Source organism: Morus notabilis, unplaced genomic scaffold (genome assembly GCF_000414095.1).
Source record: "Morus notabilis unplaced genomic scaffold, ASM41409v2 Scaffold832, whole genome shotgun sequence".
Lineage (NCBI taxonomy): Eukaryota > Viridiplantae > Streptophyta > Magnoliopsida > Rosales > Moraceae > Morus > Morus notabilis.
Window position 1 is genome coordinate 101538 of NW_010367112.1, and position 8711 is coordinate 110248.

The window sequence follows — 8711 nt, forward strand, 5'->3', positions numbered from 1 at the left end:
AGGGATTTTGGTAGTGTGGTGTTGTTGCTGACATGTACAAAATTTTAATTGACCTGGCTTTTTAGAGTGACGTGGCATATTTTTATCGGATGGAGACAGAAATGGGGCCATAAGATGCCCGGTGAAAGCGTGTAGACCTCGTTCACTACACCGATTTGAGTTTTCAATTCGAGCTGAAATATGACATTTTCTGAGAGATTTTCACTGTAGGAGAAAAAATTAGATATGACATTTTCTTAGAGCTTTTTACTGTTAAAACTTAAAATTGAAAACTCGAATCGGTAAAATGAACGAAGCCTAATATCGTCAAGATCAAAAATTGAGGTTTACATTTGACATGGTTTGTTTGGTTGCATTTTTAAATTATTGTGATTTGAGTGTAGATTTTGAGTTGAATTTAAGTTATAATTTGAGCTGAAATTGTAATTTGAATTTGTGTTTGAATGTGCACATTTGAGTTATGATTTGGATTGAAAATTTTTTTAAATTTGTGTTGGAATGGGTCAAAACTTAAATTTGTATTTATATAGTATTTTAATAAAAACTCAATGATGATGAAAATTTTAATAAGGTATATAGATAGGGTTTTATTCGTCTCTTCGTTGTGAACGCATAGAAAGAAAAATTATCTCAATCGGAATTAAAACGAAAAAGTTATCGCGTTTTTAATAATAGAAAAAATACTTCATTAATTTGAGTTTGAGTTTAAGAACTTGAGTTAAAAGAGAAACTTGAACTCTGATTTTAGCCCCAAACGCAAGTTAAAACTCGAGTTCAAACTCAAGTTCAAACTCAAATTTTATAAATGAACATGAATTTGAATAAAGTTATAACTTGAGTTCAAATTTTTTTTGAGTTTTACTCTAAAAGAACAAGCCCAAAGTGCGTCGAATAAACTACCACAAAGACTAAAAAACTACATTTGAAGGAAAAACCATTTATTCACTATATGAACAAAATTTAGGTTAGTTTTAATTTTGACTGTAATTTTTGTCTCGTTTTATGTCTAAATTTTCAGATGTCACACAATGATTCCTGGGTTTTACAAATGTTGCACTTTTAGTCGCTTCTTGACAATACGGTTAAACAAAATGGACGGATTGAGCATGTAAAGTGCATGTGATACATTGAATGAGGTTGATTTTGTAAAATTAATTAAAGATTTATTTCATATTTGACCTAGGGGTCATTAACGTGACACTCAAAAGTTTACGAGACAAAATAAAATAACGAGTATTTCTCAAGATCAAAATTAAAATTAACCTCTAGAATTTTCCCAAAATGTACCAAAGAAAAAAATTATTGTTGAAAAGACAAAGTACAAACAGAGGCACAAATAAACGAAAAATTATTAGAGTGATATCTTCGAGGCAAATAGAAAATGACTAAAAAAATAATAAATTTGAAAAAAAAACCACTCACATCTCAACAGATTTCATACAAGAAAAAAAAAAGAGAAAAAAAAAACCACTCACTTGAATGTGAAACTCAGCCTCATTTGTAAGCAGTAATGGCATTGAGACGGTCAGCGATTCAGGGTGTTATGGCAATCAATGGATGTGAGCAATGCAATGATAGAGGGCTATTGTGGCCGGTGACAAACGTGAATAGAGGAGTTAAATAAGCGTTAGAGAAAAAAGAGAGAGAGAGAGAGAGAGAAAGCCAGGAAAAGAGAAGTGTAATTTTTTTGTATTCCTCAAAAATTGATTAAAACTGAAAGATAAGATAGAAATTTTGATTGCCACATCACATTTTTATATAAACAAAATATAGAAGATATGAAGGAAATGAGCAAAAATGAATTTTAGCTCGATTACACTTTTAGAGCATCTTAAAAAAAATAATAATAAATTTTCGAGCATGTAGAGATGCCAAACATACCATGTTATGTTGGCTCAATTTCGTGACAAATTCAACTCATTAAAGTTTTTATCGTGCTCTCTGAGGCAACATTAAAAAATTTAGATTTGATTAAAAGCGGCATGATTGTTTGTACTTACCCCTGTATTGTTCATGAGAATTGACATAACAATCCTATCGAGCATTTGAGTCCATTTTTTTATAGACTTTTGTGAATGTTGACAATTTTGATTTATTATGAAACAATGAGATTGTTTGGTTGGGAGATTCGTCATCTGGTTCGAATCATGGTTCGTGATTCGCTACAGTATTTTATCTCACAAAAAATACACGTAAATCGAAAATAATTCTAATCACATGGTTCTAATTCATGAACCAAACGTTTCAAATTAACTAAAAACAAATAGTTCAAAATGAAATAAAAATAAATGGACATGTATATATGTATTTATATATAATTATATTTATCTTTTCAACACTACGAAATCTTATAAATGTTAATGTGAAAGTAAATAATAATTATTTTCTTACTTGAATAATGGCGAATGTGCTAGCTTCATCGTGCTCAAAGGTCGAGTCGTGCTTAAATATTGTTCTTGTCTTGTCATGCTGATCCACCCTGCTCAAAACATGAGCCACATACTGAGTCACCACGTCTTGTTATGCATGACTTAGTTCAAGATGATCTCATTTCGTGCCCAAAAGCTCTTTAAATGAAGTGTTTAGTTGCAATGGCCCTTCAATTAGTCAAATCCTTTAATTTTTTGACGATCACTGCACATGATTATTCTTTTTAGGGTAATTATAAACATTAAGAAACCTATTAAAATCAAAGTAAAAAAATACTAAAAATAATCCCACCTATTCATATGATGTTAATTTAATTTTAACCTCCTTTTATTTTATTTTGTTTTTCAAACTCATTTAGAACCCTAACTATTAAACCTTCCCTCGGCATCTTTTTACCATGGAAACTTTTTTAAAATATTTGCCTACTGTGGTGATTCCAAGGCTCATGCGGATCCGTTAAGTTTGTTAATTTGAGTTGAGATGTTACTTTATATGAAAATTTTTTATTGTAATAAAAAAATTAGATGTGATTGTTTCTGAAAATTTTTTACTATAACAAAACTCGAATTCTAAACTCAAATTGGTAAAATGAACGGGGTTTCTTTGGGTGTGTTCTTTTGGAGTGTGATTTGAGTATAGTTCTTGAGTTGAATTTGAGTTATAACTTAAGATAAAACTGTAACTTGAGTTTGTGTTTAGTTGTGTACATTTGAGTTATGATTTGAGATAAGAATCTTTTTAAATTTGTATTTATGTGTATAATAAGACTTGAATTGTGAATAGTGAAAAGAGAAAATGGTATATATTTCTTATTTGAATTTATTTAATTTAAAAAATTAAAAAAAATGGCATGACTTCCGGAACATAAAAGTTTAACAAACTAAAATAAAAACATAAAATAAACAACTCTCTCAAACACTACCGACCTCTTTCCTTTCTCAACCAACTCGCTCTCTCTCTATTCTCTCTCCGGCGAGCCCAGGTCCGGCAAGTCCATCCCCTGTCCTCTTCCCTATCTCAACCAACTCGCTTTCTTTCTTATCTCTTTCTCTCTCGAATAACTCTCTCTCTCTCTTCTATCTTCGGTTAGTCCAGTCACGGCGATCCTGCTTGCCCCAAACCCAACCCCGCTGCAATCCCGACCCTACCCGCGCAACTCTAACAAAATCTCTTTGCCGCCATTGCGACCCTGCCCGCCCCAAATCGTGGATTTTAATTTGTTTGGGTTCTTGGACTTGATTTTGATTTTTTCGATGATTTTTTTTAGTTGATCTGATTAATCTGATTTTGTTTCACATTTGTATATGTCTTGGCGTTGTTTTGATTAATCTAAAGCATGGGGTCAGGAATCGCGACTATAGGTGTAGGGGAAGGAATAAGCACTGTAGCGGAGCCGTGAAGTTAACTCGAATTGATGGTGGGAGGTAAACTCGAGAATGAGTGGTTGACTCGAATAAATTTTTGAGTGTGGGTTCGAGTGAGCTAATGGCGAACGCCAACTTCACCCAACTTCATCACTCGAGTTGCCTTTTTTTAAGTTTTTAGGGGCTGTCGAACAAGCCATTTGTATTCTCTACAGCATTGATAGTTCTACTCATATAACAGCTCATGTGCCTACTATTATCAGAATCAAAAGCTAAGATGAAAGTGCTTAATGTGCTTCATATTGGTGCTTTGTGATTATTTATAATTTAAAACTTATCGGAGTCGAGTTTTTTAAACTAAAAAAAATGATACATGCTGTCAATATTAGATTATTTATTTAAATTTTTATAGTTTATATTAGGATATACTTATGTTTATTTTACAACTCAAATTATAACTTGAGTTGTGTATGTGATAGAAAAACACTGTAACAAAAAAATAAATTTAAATTTTTGTTAAAAAAAGACTGTTATAATAAAACTTGAGTTTTAAAATGAACAAGGCACCTTAGTGGACTTTGATATTATTATTGATTTTTTACCTGTTGAATTATTATCCTTCTATTTCCTTTTGGTTCTATTATTCTATTTCTCTTTTTCATTCTATCACTTCTCTAAATTATGGCCCCGTTCATTTCACCGATTTGAGTTTAGAATTCGAGTTTTGCTACAGTAAAAAGCTCTCAGAAACAGTCACGTCTAACTTTTTTACTATAATAAAAAAACTTTCACATAAAGTCACATCTTAACTCGAATCAACGAACTAAACATGCACTATATCTTTCTTCTCTATTCTATCTTTAGGCCTCATTCGTTTCGATGATTCGAGTTTAGAATTCGAGTTTTGTTATAGTAAAAAGCTCTCATAAACAGTCACATCTAACTTTTTTGCTACAGTAAAAAGCTCTCACATAAAATCACATCTCAACTCGAATCAGCGAAACGAACGAGGCCTAGTCCTATCTGCTACGTCACACTGCCCTTGCGAGCTCCCATTGCCATGGCCTCAACAATTGTTCCCCATGAGTCCGTGACACCCACTTCTGGGGCCTCCACCACACAACACCCCCTGAGGCGACAAGCAGATCCTATGATTTTTAATTTGAAGTTTAACGATTTGAACCATTATTGGTCTGGAAATATAAAAATTTGTTTAGTTCACTAATTCGAGTTGATATGTGATTTTATACGAAAATTTTTTATTGTAATAAAAATTAAATGTGATTATTTCTAAAAAAAATTTATTGTAATAAAAGTGAAACGAAGATGGCCTAGATTTAGAGACTTCTTTTTCATACAATTAGAATATTATATTCATGTGTCACCAGGTCTCACCTAATGAAAAATATGACAATTCAGGCCCCGTTCTTTTCGTTGATTCGAGTTTAGTTACAGTAAAAAGTTATAAAAAACAGTCACATCTAACTTTTTTACTACAGTAAAAAGTTCTCACACAACATCACATCTCAACTCGAATTAAAAACTCGAATTAGCGAACTGAACGGCCCTCATTAAAAACAAAGATTACGAAGAAAGTAAAAAACATGTGTTACTGCACATGGCCCTTTAGAAATTAGAGGGTGCAAGTAATAAATATAAATAACTTCTATTTGGGCTTCTTCGTGGACAAGTGCGAGATCTCCTGTCAGCTGGCATATTGTCTACCGTGGCCTCTCTCCTACCTTACTCCATGGCTTTTTGTTTACGGAAAAAAAGGATTTATGCGCTATAAAAAATATGTATATTATTATTTTACGAGAAATTTATGGTCTTATTTATTTCACTTATTTAAATTTTTAATTATAATTTTATTATAGTTAAATTTTTTTATAAAAACGTACATTTAATTTTTTTTACTACAGTTAAAAATTATCACATAAAGTTACATCTTAACTCGAATCGGCGAACTGAACGAGACCAATAACTTACCATCGTTTAATTCGTTAGTTCGAATTGTGATGATTTGAACTTTTTTATATGAACATAAAAATCTGAACTGTATGGTTTAAACTGTAATCTGAATTAATATTTAGATGTGCAGTTAAAGTTTAAATTTAAACACGGAATAGGTGTAAAACGTAGAGAGAAAGAACATCTTTTACTATTTAAAAATGGTTTTAACTATTAAAGTGGACGGTAGAGTTAAACTCTAAGTTGGATAGTTTAACTCAGTTTAAACGAGAAATATAATTCAAACTGTGTGTTTACCAAACACAATTTTAAACTTGATTTACAGTTTGAACTGAACTGAACTCAGTCGAACCAATGAAACAAAAAGGCCATGAATAACTTATTCTGACTCTAATTTTCCACTCTAAATTTTATCTATTTCAAATTATGATCATTCTGATTACACGTAAGTAAATATACTATTATCCTCTAAAAAAACCCCATTTTTTAATAAAAAATACTATTGACGGTGAATTTTCGTCAACAAAAACAGGCCGGTTTACCTCTAGGTATCCCGTTAGATTACTGGCTTAATATTGACTGTACACTTAATATAGGCAGTAAAGTGCTTGTGGTATTTTTTGTGTAGTGAGCAATATAAGAAAAAATACTTAAAGTAGAAAAACACACAAGATTTATAGCGGTTCACTCTTATAAAATGAAGAGCTACATCCACTGTGGTTTTTTATTCCTTTTGAGATTGTTACAATTTGCAAATTGCTCTCTCGTTCTTTTTTCTCAGGAAAGATCAACCTCCCTTCTATATGAGGTTTCTCTCCTTTTATAGCCGAGCTTCCGCCTAGCCCGTAGCCCACTAATCACTTTTTACGCACTGTTCACTCAGCCAATTAGTCTCCCATTACGGCTCTGTGCACAGTTGTAACCCTTTTATGTCCCCTGTAGGGGCGGTTTAAGGGTTTGCATTTAATGCCTATATTGCAGACATCCCTCATTACTGTACGCAACGTGCCACGTCAGGCTTTCCCCCAAGGAGCATTCCCCTCGTCACCAGTGTTGTTTAGCCCAATTGTTCTTCTTGGTGGTGGATTTTATGACGGGGGATTTCTATGTTGTAAAGTCAACGGTATGACCTGTCGACGCCAGATGAAATCGACGCCCTAAGTTGGGCTTCTTACTCGGGCTCTTAACGACGGAATGGAAGGGAGTCCTAGACGTCGAGGGTTGTTACTTTGCGAGGAGAGGTTTAGGCCACGTGTCATATGGTCCTCCCTCCACGTGTCCTCCATATTTTCCCCCATAACAGCAACCCCCCAGGTCGAGGGTTTCTTTTAGACAGCCTCGAGCTTAGGTTCGGTCGTCCTTCCGTGCTTCGGGTGTGGGAAACCGGTCCCGAGCCTTCATCCGCAATGATGGTCTGGATGCTTCAGATTTTCTTGAGGAACGCAACCGTCGCGTTGGTCACTTCCCTATGCTGACGTAAGGCCTTATTTTGAAAGGACGTATGTGAGCCTTTGGATCGCGCCCCTTCATTTTCCCGCCTTCATTTATCATCGTCAGATCTGGGCGGGATTCCCTAGCCGTTGGATTCTATGAATTTCATCCGACGGTCAGAGGGCAAGGATATTCTTCCCCTTAAATACCTTTCTGAACCGAGACTATTTTTCTAAAACACAAACATATTTCGTTTTCATTGGACTGCCATTTGCTCTGCCAGAATCCTTCTCGTGAAACCCTGACGCGCATTCCTTGTGTTGCTTGGCGTGTTACGAAGCTGCTTTAGTCCCAGACTTTGCCCAGAATTCTTCTTACCGGTAAGCCTCACCATCCTCTGCTTGTATTGTTTCGTACGGGTTTTTCCCATTGAATCACATGCATGTGTCAATATGCAAAATGTAGAGGTCAGAGAGACTTACTTCGTTTTATTTGTCCGTATAGGATAGTTCCTTTTTTCTGGCTTTGTGGTTTGTCTTGTGCGCTTCTAGTTCCTGAGTTCTGGTGAACTTGGGCTTACCATGAATAGTCACTGTTATCATTCTTACATGAATGGTCGACGCCATGTTGAGGCGTTTAAGCAGTCGTCGTTTAGAATGGCCGCCTTTTTCTTCTTCCTCTCGACGTTAGGGTTTTAACTCAGTTCCTTGTCTTTTTAATTACCAGAACAATGATCCAAAACTCCCCCCGTCGAGAGGATCCCTCCATCGTCCGTCCAGACTCCCCTTCTGTGGTGGAGATTTCATGGTCTTCTTCTTCTTCAGGCGTCAACTCCTTGCTGAGGGAAGTAGAAGACGCCGAGGCCATGTATGGACCAGTCGACGATTTTGGTAGCGAGTTTGTGTAACACCCTGAAGAATTAATTGAGATTAATTAAGGTAATTGAGATTATTAGTGTGCCTAATCTGATTTAATTAATTGAGTTTAAATAATTCTAAGGTATTTAAATTATTCACAGTAATTTATTTAATCCAGAAGTGTGTATGGGCGCATTTCTGGACTGTTATATTTTACACATGTCATTTTCTTTTATTTTTCTTTTCTTTTCTTTCCTTTTCTTTTTTCTTTTTCCTTTCTTTTCTTTCCTTTTCTTTTTCTTTCCCGTGCGTTTCTCTCTCTCTCTCTCTCTCTCTTTCTCTCTCACTTCTGTGCTCTCTCTCTCCCTCTCTCTCTCCCATTTGTGTCTCAAATCAAAACCGGATTCGAACCAAGAATGATTTCAAAGAGTTTTCAACGTCAAGAGAAGGATTCGAGGTAAGATTACTGAAAGAACCTCTCTTGAATCTATGTCTTTCGGATTTCAAAACTTATTTTTGGTTCAAAACGGATTTTGATGATTTTGAGTAAAACTAGAGTAGAAATTGGAGATCTTGGGTTCTTTGGACTTGTTTTAGTACCTAGAACCCGGATCTAGTGGTTTCCCTTTGAAATATTTGGATTTGGGACTGGATTTGC